This window comes from Callithrix jacchus, chromosome 11, assembly GCF_049354715.1.
Source record: "Callithrix jacchus isolate 240 chromosome 11, calJac240_pri, whole genome shotgun sequence".
NCBI lineage: Eukaryota > Metazoa > Chordata > Mammalia > Primates > Cebidae > Callithrix > Callithrix jacchus.
Window position 1 is genome coordinate 116349985 of NC_133512.1, and position 19269 is coordinate 116369253.

The following is a 19269-nucleotide window of genomic DNA, read 5'->3' on the forward strand; positions in this document are numbered from 1 at the left end:
CTCTAGCCAGGGTGACAGAACAGACTCTGTCTTAAAAGAAAAAAAAAACTTGAGGGGGGCTGTAAATCGAGCACAACTGACGCAAAAGATAAAAACAGGCATTCTCAGAATTACCTTTGAGCATGGAAGGAAGGGTGTTTGTGCATGACAAGAGGGGTGTACATTCATAAAAGGGTTTTTACCTCCTCGGGAAAGTCCTGATTGGTGATTGGCCAGTTTGTCATGCTTGGCTCCCCCACCAAGTGGTGGCAGTCGGAGCACAGGAGGAAGCTGCAGGGGGGTGAGGAAGAAGCGCTGGAGAGGGTGCCTCCACCCTCTGTCTACCCCAGCCTGTCCCCGGCCCCACGGCGCATAGTTCTATGCCAGGTACTGGTCCCTCCCTCTCTCTGGATTGTACCAGGCAGCAGGTAGTGCACAAGCTCTGAGGTCAGGCTACCTGGGCCTAAACTCCGGCTCTGCTCCTTGCTAGCAATGTGACTCTGGGCACATTCAAGTTACTTCATGGTTTTTGGCTCAATTTCCTCATCTGTGAAATGGGGATGTAACAGGACTCTCATCCCACGACTGCCATGTGGACTGAAGTGCCTGCCTGGGGATCTGTCTTTGCTGGGATCAAGGCGGATGCTCTGTTCCAGGTGAGGGAGTCTCTGGCTTTCTCCTACCTCTTATAGCCACTTTGCCTTTGAGTGTCAAATAGCAAGTGACTGAAAATCACCGAGCCCGTCAGAGTGGGGATGGGCCACAAAACTACAGTGGGGTGGCTCTCCACGCCCTCACCTTTGGAGTGGGGTCGGGCATCCCCTCCTCCTGGGGTGCCCACTTCTTCCCCTGGACATTTTTAGACAGCAGACCTTCCTTGCCAGATGCAGTGACCCCTCCCGGCTACGAGCTACATGTGGAATCTGTGGCCCCAGCATCCCTCAGATTACCCACATGGCCTGACACAGACCAAGGGCCTGGCAGGAGAGGGGGGCGGCTGTCACTGGCCTAGGGACAGGGTTCCCAGTGGCATTTGCCAGCATCGGGTCAGACTGAGTCATGGGGCCCAAGCTTTCCCGGAGCTGATTCTCCTTGGGCATAACACCTTTCATTAACCCCTTCATCTCCAGCCTGTATGGTCTCAATCTCTTCGAAGCTGTCGGAAGGCTCAGCTGTCACCCAGAGTCACTACCTCCTGATAAGCTCTTCTGCTGTCTTTACACCAGTCCTTCAAAAACTTAGATGCCGTTGTCTTTCCCTCATTAAAGCTCTCTGAAGAGCATGAGCTTTTAAGCTTCTTTCCCCAAATCGACTGACTTTTTCATTGCTTCTGTGGAGGCTTTCTGAGGCAGAAAGGTGTGTTTATGGGGCAAGCTTAGAGAGCTCCTTTCGCCACGGTGAAAGTTCTTTAGTGGCTCTGCCCACGTGGTGGTGAGCGCCCGTGAGGATGGGGCGCATTTTCCACTGGAATGGCTGTGCGAGGCTGCCACCTCGTGGCCAGCACCAGGCAGTGTGTACGTCTCTTGCTGGAGCTGCTTGGTGAAATAAACTCATTTAAAGGTCTTTAGCAGGAATCTTGCTCCCTCACTCTCTGTGTGTATCATTCCAGCTCCAGGACTTACTGCGTCTGTTGTGGCATCTCTCAAATCTGTACTTTGCCGTCTCTTTGACTCCAGAGTCACTACCTTCCAATAAGCTCTTCTGCTGTCTCCATACCCATCTGAAAATGTAGATGCCGTTGTCTTTCTCTCATTAAAGCTCTTTAATGGCTCCTCATTTTCCTGCTTCCAGCTCATGTCTCAGGAGGCTGCTGAGCCCGCTCCTCTGCCCCAGCCTGTCTGCGCACGGCTCTGCTCCCTTCCTCCCAATTTCGTCTGGCTGACACCTGTGCATCCAAGAGTCCCCTCAGGTACCACCTCCTCCAGGAATCCCTCAATTAGATTAGCTTCCCTCTTCCCCATTCCTAGCTGACTTCCTTCATTATGCCTCAGATCCTTTTTTTTTTTTTTTTTGGAAGAAAAAGAAAGAAATGGAAGACAGACTGGCCAGAAGGGAGAGAGAGGAGGAGGGAGGGCGTATCAGAGAATTAACCACACTGCATTTTAACCGGACGCTTTCCTTCCTCTCCCACAAGGCATCAGAGTAGAGACTGCCTTTCATCTCTCTATCCTGTGTGTAACAGCACGGTGTGTGGCAGATAACTGTTGCTTGCTAATTATTAGAAGGAAGAAAGGGAGGGAAAAGGGCAGTGACAGCTGCCCCCTCTCCCCACCGGGCCCTTGGTCTCTGTCAGGCCACGTGGGTAATCTGAGGGATGCTGGGGCCAGAGATTCCACGTGTAGCTTGTAGCTGGGAGGGGTCACTGCATCTGGCGAGGCAAGGGTTGCTGTGTAAACATCCAGGGGAAGGAAGTGGGCTCCCCAGGAGGAGAGGACGCCCTGACCCCACTCCAGAGAATAAAAGCCAGCCTCACCAAGCAATCTTCCTAAGTGCGACGGATGTCAGAAAAGAACTATGCTCGGCTCAAGGGGCCGTAGAGGAGCAGCGCTGCGTGCCGGGGCCGATGGTGGCAAACGCTCTCACCTGGGTTGGCAACGCTTCGGCACCTCTTCTCTCTACCTCCGCAGCAGCTGTCTCCCTCCAGCCCATCCTACCACCAAGTTAATCTTTCATGAAGCCTAGCTTCAGTCACCTCATTTCCTTATCAAAACTCTGCTCCGAAGCGTTCCAAATGTCCTAGCAGCCGGGCACTCCAGGGCCTCTACTGGATGACCCCATCCCCCTAGTTTTCTGCCACTCTGTTTCCTAAGTGCCGTCATTATTTTAGGACTTAGTATTTGCTGATGAATTTAATTACTTACTTGAGAGTGTGGCAAGAGCACATCCTAAAGTTTCAGTTAAAAGGAGTTTGATTAAACTGCTCTGAGTTGAAGGCATGTGTGCTGGTCACTGTGGGAGCCATGAAAGAAGGAATTGTTCTGTGCCCACAAGGAACTGATAGCCCAGCTGGGGAGAAGACAAAAATGCCCGAGACGCTAAGGAACAAGGCAGCAGAAAGGAACATGTTACCGTGCACCATTAATCGCCAAATACATGGCTCAAGAAGGGTTGGTGATTAAACCAGATAATGTCTGTGAAAGCATCCCTGCCCCGTCGGACTCCCAGATAATGTCTGTGAAAGCATCCCTGCCCCGTCGGACTCCCAGATAACGTCTGTGAAAGCATCCCTGCCCCGTCGGACTCCCAGATAACGTCTGTGAAAGCATCCCTGCCCCGTCGGACTCCCAGATAACGTCTGTGAAAGCATCCCTGCCCCGTCGGACTCCCAGATAACGTCTGTGAAAGCATCCCTGCCCCGTCGGACTCCCAGATAACGTCTGTGAAAGCATCCCTGCCCCGTCGGACTCCCAGATAACGTCTGTGAAAGCATCCCTGCCCCGTCGGACTCCCAGATAACGTCTGTGAAAGCATCCCTGCCCCGTCGGACTCCCAGTTCCAGAGCAGTCCCACCAACAGCCCCTTCCACGGGGCCTGACTCCCACCTCCTGCATCAAAAGTACTCGGCCTGTCCTGCAAAACCCTTCGTGATGAGGCCTGCTTCTCCTCCCCACCTGGTGGGACCACCCCCCCAACCCTGGAACCCCAAGCTGCAGAGCTACTGGAGGGAATGCAGTGTGTTGTTCAGTATATATGTTCCTCGAAGCATTCACTCCTCCCCATTTCCCTTTGGTGTTTAACCTGTTCTTCCTTGAAAATTCAGCTTTTCCTTTAAAATTCAGCCTGGAGCTCCCCAGTGAAGACTCCTCTGGCGCTGCAGGTGGAACTCGCCGCTTGCTGAGTCTCCACTATCCCTTGTCGGATACGCGCTTGTGACATATACTGGAAGGCACTGGGCACATGTTTCTCTGCTCTGTGAGACTGTGGACCTCTGCCACAGTGGCCGTGTCCTTTTCCTTCCCACGCCTGATGAGGTACACATCTTGTCAGTGTCGGTCACGGACTGAAACTTAACCCATTAGAAGGACAGCGAAGTCAGTTGACTAAGTTGTTAAGGCACGGGCTCTGTGAGTTCAGAAGAGACGTGTCAGAATCGGTCCAGGGAGGTTTCACAGAACAAGTAGGAATTCTTAGAACTGGAAGGTCAGAGCTTTGTACATATGAAATAGATCAAACAATAAAAAGAATTCCAAGTGGAATAGCTCAGTGCCTGTGGCTCCTAATGGCCCCACCATTCTCTGCACCAGCCAGTGGGAGGAGAAAGCCTGCAGAGTCGGCAGCAGAGGCAGATCATCTTAGCCTGAGCATAGGCTTTATCTAAGGAAGCGGAGCAAACGCTCTGAAGGTGGGTTGGACTTAGGTGGTGGAAAGGTTTCAAATGCACTCCGTTATCTTGTAGGTAGCGGCTGCCTTTATTACTTTAGAAAACCATGGCGACTTCATCAAAGTGGTGTTTTAGAAAGACAATCCAGGGCTGTCTTTTCCCTTTGAGTGTGGGAGGCGCCCTGTGGCCGTGCCTTCATTTGCTGTGATGGTATTCCCAGTGATTTTCTTCCTGTGGCTTTGCGGCTTAATGGTGAACCGAGAGGCTTAGGACACAGGTACAAAGCCCCTCCACTCTTGAATGCCTCACCTCAAGGCGCTGGATCTTTCCTTCTGTAAACAAAGGCTTTCCTTCTGGCACTGCCCTTGACCTGCTGGGAGCTGTTCTCTGATCCTTTGGGTCTCTCTGCCCTCGTGACTAGCATGACCTGCTAGGCAGCAACCCCCACGCAGCAGGTGATCCTCCAGAGCTGAGTCACCGCCCTGGGAACCGTGCCCAGGTGAGGCCATCCCAGGCAGACCAGCACGGGGCGGGTGTGAGTAGCCTCTCCACCTGGTCCCTGGGTCTGGGAGGGCTCTTTCAGTGTGACAGAGAGAGAGCAAAGGAAACTCGGATTTTTGGCAAAACAGAAAAATGTTTTACCTATGATTATAGCCATGGGCCCTGGTCAGTCATTTGATTTCAGCATACCAAAATGATCCGTTTACAGATACCTTGAGACATGGAAAGGAAGGAGACTTTTCAATGATGTTTTAAGATGCTGCTTGACCTTATGAATTAAGAGCAATGAGAAATAATATGACACAGAGAGAGCTAAGCCATTGATCGATATTATAGGCAATGAACAAGTGAAGTTCAGATTTTTAAAAAATTTTTTTATGCGCACTGATGGATGTCTAAAAAATTAGGACACATTCTGTTCATTTCCAGAGAAGAGAAAAATGTGTTGCTTTTGAAAGGACTTTTTTTTTTTTAAAGTCTGGCTTCTTCATTACACTAGTGAATAGCGATGATCTCAGTCTAGAAAGCAAGTTAACCATCATCTCTCTCCTTGCCTAGGAAAAGAAGCCTTTATCTAAGTAGCAAAAGATGGCTAAGGCTGACCACCCAGTCATTTTGGCTGATGAGGATTTTCCAAAAACACAAAAAGCTCTCTACATTTTCACAGCTGAATAATAACTCTTGGGAAATACTACCAGCTTACTCAGTTCTAATAAGGCCGTGGAGAAGTCTGGTGACAGTTGATCAGTCCGTTGCCTGGATGCAAATGTTACACGTGGCTAACGATGCTGTCACCACTGGGAGCTTTCATAACCGGAGAAAACAGCATCATGTCTCTTGCTTTCTGAATATGGAATTTTTAACTTTTTTTTTTCCCCTGGAGACAGTCTCACACTGTCACCCAGGCTAGAGTGCAGTGGCGTAATCTCAGCCTCCTAGGTTCAAACGATTCTCTCACCGGAGTCTCTCTCCCAGGTTCAAACGATTCTCCCACCACCACGCCCAGCTACTTTTTGTATTTTTAGTAGAGATAGGGTTCTGCCATGTTGGCCAGGCTGGTCTCGAACTCCTGACCTCAGACAATCCATCTACCTTGGCTTCTCAAAGTGTTGGTATTACAGGCGTTAGCCACCACACCAGCTGGAATTTTTTAACTTTAAAAAAAAAGTTGCAGTGTTTGACTTTACCCATTATGTGCCCAGCTAACTATACCAATGAAAGGGCCCTTAGGGGAAGAAAAGGGCTCTGCCATTTTCTTGGGCAGCTTTTCTTGAGCTCTGTGTGTGCCTCTGTCTGGGGCGGACACAGGACTCCGGCAGGTCCACTGAACTCGACCACGTAGTTGCCAGATGTGCTGTAAACTGTGACCTGAAGTTGGGGTTTACTGTTTTATTTTTCTGTTTATTTTGCATGAGTACTATATGTATAAAAAAGTAGCCACATTAAAATATGGATGGTCAAAGGGCATCCTAGTTTTTCAGGTAAATTCTAGAAACCAGAGCCATATCCTAATTCCTGTATCCTTTATGATTTCAGATCAATAGAAAGCAGAATCAAAATGCGTTTGGAGCTTAGAGGTCAATTGATTTGGAACCCATTCCAGTCCAAAGACTCTCTAGATTCATTGAATTCTGGAGTATTGTTTAGGGGAAAAGGACATTAAAGGTTGGTCGAGGGAGTTTTATTCTTTATAACCTGTGTGGGGCAGGAGAATTAACCTGCTTTTGGATAGAGGCTGAAAAAAGCCAGTTCTGGTGACCACACTAAAAAGATTAATGAGCACTTAGCACCAAATTAAATACCCCCCACCTTTATGAAAGTGGCATTCATAGTATAAAAGTGACAGTGTTAAACACTGGAGCCGTGAGAAGGAACTTGGGAAGCACTCAGGCACCGATGAGTTAAAAAGACAGAGAGAGACATCCAGTAAGTGAGTTCCCGCTGGGCACGGGTCTGTTTATCCTGCCTTTCTGAAGTCAGAGCCAACATTCTTAATGGTTTTGAATGATTCAGAATGTTTCTTTTCTAGCAGGGCCAATTTCCACACATGGGCTTATGACTAAAACCCCTTAGGTGAGGTCCAAAGCAGAAACCAGCCTCACACTTAATGTCATATTTTAGAATCGTCTTATTTTAGAGCAAAAGGAAAACTATTAAATATAGCTTGCTTATTTCAGACATGAAGGGACGGAACCAGGGAGGCTTTGGTCGGCCAGAGGTCACAGGACTGGAGAGAGAGGACAGCCTGAGCCTCTCTCTCTGGGTTCTGGGCCTAGCCCTCCCTCCTGTGCACCACCGAGCTTCTGTCCAGACCTCAGAAAGAGGTTCCAGTGTGGCTTCGGCCTCTCGCTAGAAGAGACAGCTTGCTCTTTGAGATCATTTAGAAAATGACTTGGGTTAGAAAGGAGAACTTCGCTTTTACAAAATAAAACAGATCAGTTATTTGCCATAGATGGCTTCTTTAAAACATTCTTTGCCAGTGTGTCGTGAATATACTAGCTCTGGGACAGAAATAAGAATTAGCAATTCTATCTATATGCCAAAAGAAGAGACTTGATAGACTTCTTTTTTTTTGGATGAGAATTAACTTATGCCACACTAGTTCTTAATAAAACAAACTGAATCCTGACCACAGAAGAAAGAATTGAGCAATGTTCTAAGAACATGCTGTACTCTTTGGGGCACTGAATAAATGTAATATTTAGAAGATGCTCTCGAAGCTCACAAGTGCCTCTTGGGGAGTAAACGGGGAGAAACGGTGGAGAGAACTTGGACAGAGAAGCAAGGAGAAGACCTTGGGAAGAGCCGTCGACTCACCCCCTTTCCCCTTGACTGAGGACTTCGGGGATCACAGACGCCACAGGAGAGGACCCATTTCCTCAAAGCCAGGAGGTGAACCCTGCTGTGCCCACCACACTACCGCCAGTAGGGATTTTCCTCTGGACCTGAGCCACTGTACCTGAGAGCCAGAAACTGACCAGGTGTGGCATCCCCAGAAAAAGACATGGGCAGGTACGCCCCACCACACACCCACACCATAACCGCAGCTTCCCTCCCTTTATTTAGATGACAACAGCCTGAGCCAGGAGCGCAAATAATTTGTCTAAGGAGCAAAAGCAAATCAATGAAATGGGCTTTGCACTGAGATCTCTGCGCCCAGGGAGGCCTCCTGTGGAGCAAGTCCTGTTTTTTCCAGGTGGTGGTTAAGCAGCTGTCATTGATCACTTTGTTTTTTTAATCGATTATTACGAAATGAGTTTTCCCCCAAAGAATGTTAACATGTCATAAATATTCAGTTAGGCAACTCCAGCATGACCTTTTAGGAGGAGCAGCTGTCTTTTGGTCCCAGTAGCAGTTAAGTGCCATTTTCTCCCTCTTCAAGCCCATGGAAACAATGTGGACGAAAAATGATTATTTAGCTTCTAGCATGATTTTGGAGATAATTATGACAGCCACCTCCCTGACCCAGCCAACACCTGTATTGTCTTTTGTTTGCTTGCTTGCTTGCTTTTCGGTGAGACAGAGTCTTGCTTTATCACCCAGGCTGGAGTGCAGTGGCATGATCTTGGCTTGGCTATTTTTATATTCTTAGTAGAGACGGGATTTCACCATGTTGGCCAGGCTAGTCTCGAACTCCTGACCTCAAGTGATCCACCCGTCTCGTCTTCCCAAAGTGCTAAGACTACAGGCGTGAGCCACTGTGCCCAGCCTTGTCTTTAAAGTAGACTATTTTAATTGTGTGTGTGAGTGTGTGTGTGTGTGTGTGTGTGTGTGTGTGTGAGAGAGAGAGAGAGAGAGAGAGAGAGAGAGAGACAGACAGACACACAGGGTCTGTTGCCCAAGCTGGAGTGCAGTGGCACCATCCAGGCCCACTGCAGCCTCAACCTCCTCCTGGGTTCAAGCAGTCCTCCGGCCTCAGCCTCCCAAGTAGCTGGGACTGTAAACACTTGCCAACAGATCTAGCTACTTTTTAAGTTTTTTGTACAAGAGACACAGGGTCTTGCTGTGTTGCTCAGGCTAGTCCCAAAATCATGGCTTCAAGGAATCCTCTTGCCTAAGCCTCCCAAAGTGCTGGGATTACAGGTGTGAGCCACCATGCCCATCCCAGTTTATTTTAAAAAGAGGGCAGGGGACAGGCACAGTGGCTCACGCTTGTTATCCCAGCATTTTGGGAGGCCGAGGCGGGTGGATCACTTGAGGTCAGGAGTTCAAAACCAGCCTGTCCAACGTGGCGAAACCCTGTCTTTACTTAAAATACAAAATTAGCTGGGCATGGTGGTGCATACCTGTAATCCCACCTACTCGGGAGGCTGAGGCAGGAGAATTGCTTGAACCTGGGAGGCGGAGGTTGTAGTGAGCCAAGATCGTGCTACTGGACTTCAGCCTGGGCAACAAGAGCAAAACTCCGTCTCAAAAAAAAAAAAAAAAAGGGCCGGGCATGGTGGCTTACACATGTAATCCCAGCACTTTGGAAGGCTGAGGCGGGCAGATCACAAGGTCAAGAGATCACGACCATCCTGGCCAACATGGTGAAACCCCGACTCTACTAAAAATACAAAAAAATTAGCTGGGTGTGGTGGCACGCACCTGTAGTCCCAGCTACTTAGGAGGCTGCAGCAGAATTGCTTGAACCCAGGAGGTGGAGGTTACAGTGAGCTGATATAGCACCACTGCACTCTAGCCTGGCAACAGGGTAAGACTCTGTCTCAAAAAAAAAAAAAAAAAAAAAAAAAAGCTACTGGTTGGGCGCTGTGGCTTACACCTGTAATTCCAGCACTTTGGGAGATCAAGGCAAGTGGATCACCTGAGGTCAGGAGACCAGCCTGGCCAACACAGTGAAAACCTGTCTCTACTAAAAATACAAAAGTTAGCTGGATGTGGTGGTACACATCTGTAGTCCCAGCTACTTGGGAGGCTGAGGCAGGAGGATCACTTGAATGCAGGAGGCAGAAGTTGCAGTGTACTGAGAACAAGCCACTGCACTCTAGCTTGGGCAACAGAGCGAGACTCCGTCTCAAAAAAAAAAGCTACTGAAGAGAGGAGTTTTGCTGTCTTAAGACCATTATGCATCCATAATGGCCTTCTGAGATACTACTTTGGATTTTTTTTCTTCTGTTTTATTTGTTTAAAAAATCATATCTAGCAAATGCATCAAATTAAAGCTGTGGGTACAGTTTTCCTAACAGAAAAATCACACAGTAAGCTGGGACAGTGGAACAGAAAGCAGTGTGTGTTGTTTTCTTCTTAAGATTTTTATATTCATACTGGATGAGAATGTCTCCTAATCCTCCCCTTGCTGTTTTTCTTGGAATGGGTGACTTATTTGTGGCTTCTTACCTGGAGGGAGCAGATTGAGGACAGAGGCTTTGCATGCTCCTAGGTCCCTCCTAAGTGAGCACCCCCCTTCCCCCGCGACTCCTGTTGGGCATGCTAGATTTCCTAACTGTCTTCCTTCTGGGCTTCCTTCCTTCCTGTGCGTGTGAAAGTTGCCCCAAGGTTTCACCTGCATTGTGAGTGTAATTTGCAGTCCCGTGACACAATCATCTTCCTTTTGACTTCTAAAGTTGGGGTCAGGGACAGGGACTCGTTTTGATCCACCAGGCATTTTAAGGGTACCATTTCTTATGTTCACGGTCTCCAGCCAACACTGTATTCTAGACAAATGGGTACCTTTATGTCCCACTTATTAAGACATCCTGCAAAGGGGGCTCCTGGCCCCTGTGGGAAGCTTGAAAGGAATGGACCATATCCCTTTTTTTTTTTTTTTTTTTTTGCTCATACCTCTGTGGGAAACCTTATTCTGACCCCAAGGTCCAGTGCCATACTTGTGGGTCCCTGTATCCCCTAGAGTTCCCTCTATGCTACTGTTTAGCCCATGTAGTAACAGTTAACTGTCCACAGGGCTACAGCTCGCGCCAGCTTGTAAACTCCATGAAGAGAGGCCCCGGGTCTTGCTCAGTCCTGTCTACAGCAGGGCTTCCCACGTTAGGTCTTTAACATCTTCTACTCTTCATAAAATTCACGCTGCCTCTCACCCCCTGATCGCAGCTAACTTTCACCGTGTGTGTGTGAGCAGGGGGATCTATATGTAGGTCGCCACCCGGCACGCCCGCTGGGCTGTCATCTCAGATCCCTGGCAGTGGGACTTCCACCCTGGCTGTGCCCCATTCCCCACTGTCTTCACCCCTGCCACCTCCGGCGTGGCCTTACTGTCCCCTCCCTGGAGTTCTCCCTTTCTCCCCCTGCCCCCTCTGAAGCCTCTCCTGACCGAGTAATCCATCAGCCTGCCCTGAGCTCATCCGGTCCCCAGTGATGATTGTGCTCTCCAGCATCAGGACACGCCACAGCACTTTCTCTGTCCCTGCATGCTGGACATTCTACAGTTAGGTCCTGGGGTCACATACGACATACCACAGCCCCTCCTCGGGGATTCTCCAGCAGTGTGCAGCACAGTGCCAGGCCCCTAGGAGGCAGCTGGGGGATATTGACCCATGATTTTAAGAGATCTGTCTTGACCAGGAGCATTGAGCCTGTGTCTCTGCAGCACTGCTGCTGGTTAGACCCTCCATGGAAGAAGTGGCATGTCCCTCCTGCGCATGGCTCACGGGGACCGGCGCTTCTTGCAATGGCCCCACCACGCCCCGTGGTTTCCTTTGGCACCCTCTGTCATTGTCTATTTTTATGTTTTAAACTTGAGTGGGACTAATCCCTTCAGTCTGCTGCGTGTCCTCCTGGTAAATTGTAAACTCAGTGAATCAATGATGAGTAATCAATAGGCAGAAATGGTTGGAATTTCCTGGTCCCAGTTTCAGATCATATCTGCCTTTCCCCAGACTCTTAACTTCTTGTTGGGACATCCCTTGGTCTGGCCTTTGCTTCCAGAGAAGCCCCCAGACCTACCCACAGCCTTGATTGACTAATGCCTAATATCATTTTAGTCTTTCACACCAGTTTTAACAATGTGATTGTGTGGACCTTCTGGAAATTTTACCCAAAAATGTTAGCTGTGTCATCCCCTCACAGGGGAATGTGGTGGGGGGTTCACGTGTTGAAAATCTGTGTATCGTGTTTTATTTGAGTTAGCTGTGTTTTCACAACACCTCTGAAAGTTAACATTATTATTTCTATTTTGTAAATTTTTTTAAAAAGCCTAAAACGGATTGAATAGCTTGCCAAAGCTGTGCAACAAGTGGCAGAGGAGAAATCTGAATCTGAGTCTCTATGATCTCAAAGCTTAAGCTGCCTGTCTTTCTGTTCCCAGTTCAAATGTGCCTTGAAATGGGAGCTCCCTTAATAGTACTAGGCTTTTAAAAGGCTGCATATAGAGCCGGGTGCGGTGGCTCACACCTATAATCCCAACACTTTAGGAGGCAGAGGTGGGCGGATCACGAGGTCAGGAGTTGCAGACCATCCTGGCCAACGTGGTGAAACCCCGTCTCTACTAAAAATACAAATATTAGCTGGGCGTGGTGGCACACGCCTGTAGTTCCAGCTGAGAACTACAGCTGCAGACTGAGGCAGAAGAATCACTTGAACCCGGGAGGCAGATGCTGCAGTGAGCTGAGACCATGCCACTGCACTCCAGCCTGGCAACAGAGCAAGACTCTGTCTCCAAAAAAAAAAAAAGGGCTGCATATAAGTACCTTCACTCAAATATGCTGGAGCTCAGGAGAAGCGGCAAAGAAAGGAAGATACTGATTGATCAATTTGATTTTAAGCAGAGACTAACAGACTCCAGGGTGTGGCTGTCGAGCACCTCAGATCTCACTTGACCCCTGACTTCCTGCCAGAGCCTCAGGAAATCCCATTAGTGCTGCATGCTCGCTGGCTGGGCTGCAACTCACAGCTCTCCTCTGAGGTGGCAGGCTGGTTTCTGCTCCTACACTTAAACTGCGAAGGGCTGCTATAGACGGGACGGACATCCAGTGCTCACCAGGAGGCGGGGTATTCTGGGAAGCTGAAACTGCATTTATCAAGCTCAGGTCCTCATAATTAAGAAACTCTGTCACTAACCTATACGGTTGTCTTGACCAAGCCTTTCAGTGCTCTAGTTTCCCCACCTATAAATAATGTTCATACATCTAAATCCTAGGAGGCCACAGGGACAGTGGCTAGAAAGCTCTCACATTCTCTAGAGGAGTGACAGAGGATGAAAGAAGCATGCTCTATAAGGTTTTATTACATGCTTTTGAAGGTTAATTGAAGGACTTCCCAGCAGCTTAAACTAGCTACTTTTTCAAACACTCAAAGCTTCCAGAAAGCAGTTGATGGATGGGTGTTCCTCACAATATGATGCAGACCTTGGTTACTGTTGAAAAGTGAAAGAGGGCCGGGCACGGTGGCTCACACCTGTAATCCTAACACTTTGGGAGGCCGAGGTGGGCAGATCACCTGAGGTCAGGAGGTCCAAGACAGCCTGGCCAACATGGTGAAACCCCGTCGCTACTAAAAATACAAAAATTAGCCGGGTGTAGTGGCGTACGCCTAAAACTCCAGCTACTTGGGAGGCTGAGGTTCAAGAATCGCTCAAACCCGGGAGGCAGAGATTGCAAAGAGCCGAGATCCCGCCACTGCACTCCAGCCTGGGTAACAAAGTGAGACTCTATCTCAAAAAAAAGAAAAAGAAAAATGAAAGAGCTCCTGTCTGACATTGGTTTCTATCCTCATTTGTATAATCAGACAATTTTGGAAACGTGCTATTCTGATGGTGATGAAATATTCCAGAATTCTGCGTGATTCAGTAGCTTCACGTTGGTTTGATGGTTATGTTTACCCCAGTACCTCTTCCTTCCCACCTGTACTTCTCAGCTTGATTTTTCAGATGTATTTTTCTGTTGTAGGAGAGTATCAAATGGCTTTTTCTGACCATTTCTTTTACTGGCCAAGTTCCTCTTGGATTTTAATCTCAACTCTCAAGAATGCTCCCAACATACTCTGTTGCTGTTTTGTTACCATCTTGAGAGCTTCCCAGTCGCTGAAGAGCATGGCTTAAAGAGACCACCTGCCAATCACAAATCGTTGTCTTCACCATTCAGTTCCGATCCATGCATCTGGGCCACATCCTCCCCTCTGGCTAGTAAGCACAGGGAATGCTCTGTGGCCTCAGCTGTGTTCAGGTTCCCTGATGGAGCTGTAATCATTAACTTAGAAACTGCAACTGGTGATAACTTGACAGGACAGAGCTTTCTTCCTCTGCAATAGGACAGAGCCTATTGCAAGGTAAAATGTGAGTGTTTTGAGATGTAATCTTCTATAAGGACACCCCTGGGAGCCACTGTGAAGGCATTCCTAGCTTCCCTGACAGGTCACATCAGGGGGATTACTGAAGGATTTATGTAAACATTCATCAGAAATGAAGACCTCTACGACCTAAATATCTGTTAACACATTGCTTTTACACCTTCCTCTCTTGCAATGCGGCAAAAGATGCATTTTGTCTGTGAAGTTAGACCAGATAGGAGGGAATGCAAGGCACTTTCCATTCTTCTCAATTGCCCTCCGCCTGAGTCTGAAGCAGTCACACCGTCCTTGCAGACAGGTGCAGCCTGGACTGCTCCAGCACTAGGCTGCAGAATCAGTTGTGAAAACAGAAACCTTCTCCCATCTCCTGTGCAGGACCCTTGCCTGCCTTTCTTCTGTGATGGGATCTGTAGTCTTAGACTGTGTTTCCTTTCCTAAGACATCGTGCTGAGCAAACCTTGCGGCTCTGCCTCATGTCAGCAGATGGTTTCCTTAGCAATGGCCACACCTCGCGTCTTCTCCAGCACCAAGAGCACCAGCATGAGAGGGCGTGTGCTGCTCACTCTACAGGAGCTTTTCCAACCTGTGTGTCTTAAGCAGGAAAGAGAAGGTGCTTTCTGTTTCTCGTTTTAAAAAACGTATCTATTGGTGAAACTGGTGGAGAAACATGCTTATGAGAAAACCATGTTTTCTTCTGCTGTCAGTCTCGGAGATCTCCTAGGAGCTCATACTGTCATTTACATTGCAGGTGCTGATCTTCTGAACAAATGCCTCCTGAGGATTTCTGTGCCTGGAAAATGACTGTTAACAGATTGCTTTTACACCCTACGTAAGTAGAGGCTTCTGCTTATAAGTCAGCGTCAAGGGAGTTTTGTTTTATTTTGTCCCAGGATGATTCCTCGGTACATTTTTATTTTTCTTTTTTGACATAGGGATTTGCTCTGCTGCCCAGGCAAGACGAGTACAGCAGTGTGATCACAACTCACTGCAGCCTCAACCTCCTAGGCTCATGTGATCCTCGCACCTCAGCCTCCTGAGTAGCTGGGACCACAGGCATGCACCACCACACCTGGCTAATTTAAAAAAAATTTTTTTATAGAGACAGAGTCTCCCTTTGTTGCCCTGGTTTCAAACTCTTGGGCCAAGTGACTCTCTGCCTCAGCCTCTCAAAATGCTGGGATTACAGGTGTGAGCCACCATGCCTGACAAGCCTGATACATTTTTTTTAAATGGTTGTATTTGATCTCGACTCTTAACCACCCAACTCTCAGTTTACTGTCAGGAAGAGTCTATAACATGAACTCCTGCTTAAAATCAAGGGTACAGATCCCATAGTCAGGTCTTAGAATAGAAAGAGGAGAAGGCAGCTGAAAATACTCAATATTATGTATTTCAGTAAATTCAGCTGGGAATGCCATTTATAGGTCCAAGGGTTTCTCTTCTGATTTTAGTATTAGTGAGATGGCTTTGCAGTCACTCTAGAATGTGTCAGTATATGGCAAAGCATGTGACAGCAAGATCTCTGCACCCTCTCCGTTTACCAGCTATGGCAGATCTCTTAGTCACATCCCTGTTATAATGTGCTCATGGAAAACGAATGTATTCCTTTTATTAGCATAGCTGCCATTTACTGAATATTTACGTGTGCTAACGCTCGTTGAAATGGCTTCATCATATTTCCCTGATTTAATCCTCACAACAACCGTATGTGCGAGGTCCAGTTATCACCCTCATTTTACAGATGAGGAGACTGAGCAGAGAGAGTTAAAGTTATTTGCCCAGGGTCGTGTGAGGAGCTGGTGGCAGAGCTGGGCATTCTGGCTCTAGAGTCTGCATTTGCCCATCTCCCCATACAGTGTCATACAAACAGGAAACGAGAAGATAAACTGTAGGGCTACATTTTGGAGACAATATTTCAACACTGTCATAATCTCAAGCATGATCTGTGCTTTTTGACTTGAACTTCTGTAAGGTTACTGGGAAGATGAAGCTTTAGAGAAGACGGGACTGGCTTAAGGTCACACTGCATGTCAGAAGTGTGGCGGAGGGTCCAGGTCTTCTGACCATTCAGTACAAGCCAAATTGCGCTAATTCCCAATTTTTCTCCTTTCTCTCGGTGAGTTGTTTAGTGCTACTTCTACTACTCAGGACCAAAGCTGGCTTTAATGGTTTACTCATGTGTTTAGTGATGAAAGCCTGAAACTTGGGGCCAGTGAGTGTTCAGAGGTCCATGTGAAGATGCCCTGAATGGTATAGATAAGGACCGAGCAGTAAAGAGCACCAGCTGAATGCCTGGGCTGGGAATCGGGCATGTTGGAGTTTGGGTCCCAGCCTGCCATTCCAGCTCTGTGACCAAGAGCAAGTCACATACTCTTTCAAAATGTCTAACCCCTCTTCTGAAAGACAAAGATGCCACCACCAGCCATGTTAGTGGTTGTAGATGCCAAGAAAGTGCATGTGAAGCACGTGTCACAGTATCTGCAGTGGAGTAAGTGTTCCAAAAATGGAGGCTGTGGTGATTTCACAGAGTTCCCTTCCCATCACTTTTCAGTTCATTGTGGCTTTCTCCCTCAAAAGCACTCCAGTGTTCTGATTCAGCTGATAAAACACCAAACATTCACATAGTGCTTTAAAAGTGACCCACTGTTGGCCGGGTGCAGAGGCTCGTGCCTATAATCCCAGCACTTTGAGAGGCCGAGGCGGGTGGATCACCCAACCAACATGGCGAAACACCGTCTCTACTAAAAATACAAAAAATTAGCCGGGTGTGGTGGTGGACGCCTGTAATCCCAGCTGCTTGGGAGGCTGAGACCCGAGGCAGGAGAATCGCTTGAAACCAGGAGACAGAGATTGCAGTGAGCCAGGATCACACCACTGCACTCCAGCCTGGGCAATAAGAGTGAAACTCTGTCTCAAAAAAAAAAAAAAAGTGACGTACTGTTTTTATAGACTTCATTCCATATGACCCTAACAACCACTGCAGTATAGAAATTCACATCTCCACTCTCCAGATAAGTATACCGAAGCTCAGAAAATTAAACGATTTGCCCAGGATCACATAGCTAGCAAGCAGCCCAGCCAGATCCTGCATTAACCTGTTCATCCACTTCCTCTAAGAAAACATCTGCTCAAGGCACATGGGATGACAGAGAAGGACTTAGCGTGATCTGGCCCCCTCGTCAAGGCAGTACCAGTTGCCCCCCTAGTCTAGCCTGAATACTCAAGTTAGGACTATTGTGTCCAATGTCCCAAACATTTTGAGTATACATCTTCAAGACATGCCCTGCTCAGATGCAGTTTTCCTTGTGAAATCCGCAAGCCCCAAGGGAAGTTACTTTAATCTAGTTTGCTCATGCAAGAACAGACTGGCATTTCACAGCCAGGAAAACAATGGACTTGTACTGCAGCTTTTGCCATGCAAGGGTTCCTGGTGTGGTGTATTAATTCACATCTCAGGCTCCAGCTTCGCTATCAGATTTGGAAGGGAAAAAATGACAAAGCTTGCTGAGAAACAGCCTAAGCATGACGGCACAGACCAGGTTTTGAAATGGAGACACATTCTCATGGCTTATGGGCTAAGAGACACTGAGAAAGGATTTTGTTCTTGAAAGATGATTGTTTTAATCCTGGAGATGGAGAGTTTTGACACTTTTAAGTGCGTGTTCTGTGTGTAAGAGTCATTACAGGTTTTTTTCTTTCAGATCTTGCCATGCCTTAAAATTGCTGATGATTAAAATAGAACATCCTGAGTTACAGAAATTCAGCCCTACTGTATCCTGGCCTAAAAATACAGAACAATCAAGTTGATTGTTGGAAATTAGAGGCGAGGGAGGATTGGAAACATGCTAATGTTTACTCAGTGAAATCTTCCCTTCTCAGTGGAGTTGCCTTTGCAGCTGAATGTCACTGAAAGACTCAACAAAATAAGCGGATCCCACTTGCCCTCACTCTCTTCTATGCATGCCCTGGAAAGAGAATGAATGAGCCCTTTTTGACTTATCAGCTGGTTTTCTTCCATCTCCTTACTAGTGAGCCATGGAGGTGTTTTGCTGTTAACTGGGTAGCCAGTCTCTTCGTGCAGACTTATTTTCAGGAAACTGGCCTCTTGCTTTATGTGAAAACAGGGACCCGATTCAAGATGCCTATCACAGTGTGTTCTGTTATGTAACAGCTGCATCTGTAGTCCAGCCTAAATACTCACGTTGGGATTGTTGTGTCCTGAGGTCTCTTAACATTTCGAAGCTACATTCTTAAAGAAGTGTCATGCTCAGAGAGAGTTCTCCTTGTGAAATCCTCAAGCCCCAGGGGAAGTGACCTTAAGCCAGTTTGCTCTTGCAAGAACAGACTGGCATTTCATGTCACAGAAAACAATGGACTGCCACTACTCAGCTTTTGCCACACAGGAGTACCTGGTGTGGTTACTACCTGCCAACTGAGTACCCCACTGTCTCCCCAAGGACATAAAAGCAATGTGGGAAGGTATTCCAAATGACCTTGTCAAACTGCTAAAATTGAAGACCCATAGATGCAAAATATTATATCTTACCTTTATTCTTCTGCTGCTGATTTTTTTTTTTTTTTTTTTTTTTTGAGACAGAGTCTCACTCTGTCACCCAGGCTGGAGTCCAGTAGTGTGATCTTGGCTCACTGCAACCTCTGCCATCCGGTTCAAGCAATTCTCCTGCCTCAGCCTCCCGAGTGGCTGCGATTACAGGTGCGCACCACCACACCCAGCTAGTTTTTGTATTTTTAGTCGAGATGGGGTTTCAAAACCTTCTTGGCCAGGCTGGTCTTGAACTCCTGACCTCATGATCCAACCACCTCGGCGTCCCAAAGTGCTGGGATTACAGGCATGAGCCACTGCGCCAGGCCTTTTTTTTTTTTTTTTTTTTTTTTTTTTGGCAACAGAGTCTGGCTCTATCACTCAGGCTGGAATTCAGTGGTACAATCTTGCCTCACTGCAACCTCTGCCTCGCAGGTTCAAGTGATTCTTCTGCCTCCGGCTCCTGAAAAGCTGGGATTACAGGCATATGCCACTATGACCAGCTTTTGTTTGTTTGTTTTTTGGATTTCTTTTAGTAGAGATTGGGTTTCACCATGTTGGCCAGGCTGGTCCTGAACTCCTGACTTCAAGTGATCCACCCACCTCAGCCTCCCAAAATGCTGGGATTACAGGTGTAAGCCACCACACTCAGCCTTCTGTTGAATTTTTGAGAAGCATACATAAA

The 19269-nt window shown here is 47.6% G+C and overlaps 2 long non-coding RNA genes across 6 annotated transcripts in view; one reads left to right on the plus strand and one right to left on the minus strand.

Annotated features, from left to right (window-relative positions):
- Positions 1–19269, plus strand: part of LOC128928485 (uncharacterized) — a 254034-nt gene that overhangs the window by 210127 nt on the left and 24638 nt on the right. For all 5 annotated transcript variants that reach the window (XR_013524263.1, XR_013524260.1, XR_013524261.1 and 2 more), the window contains one exon: positions 14790–14870. This is a non-coding gene — a long non-coding RNA (uncharacterized LOC128928485). The remainder of the gene's footprint in view (positions 1–14789; positions 14871–19269) is intronic.
- The window catches only part of LOC144578448 (uncharacterized), a 182853-nt gene that overhangs the window by 17349 nt on the left and 146235 nt on the right, over positions 1–19269 (minus strand). The window lies entirely within an intron of this gene.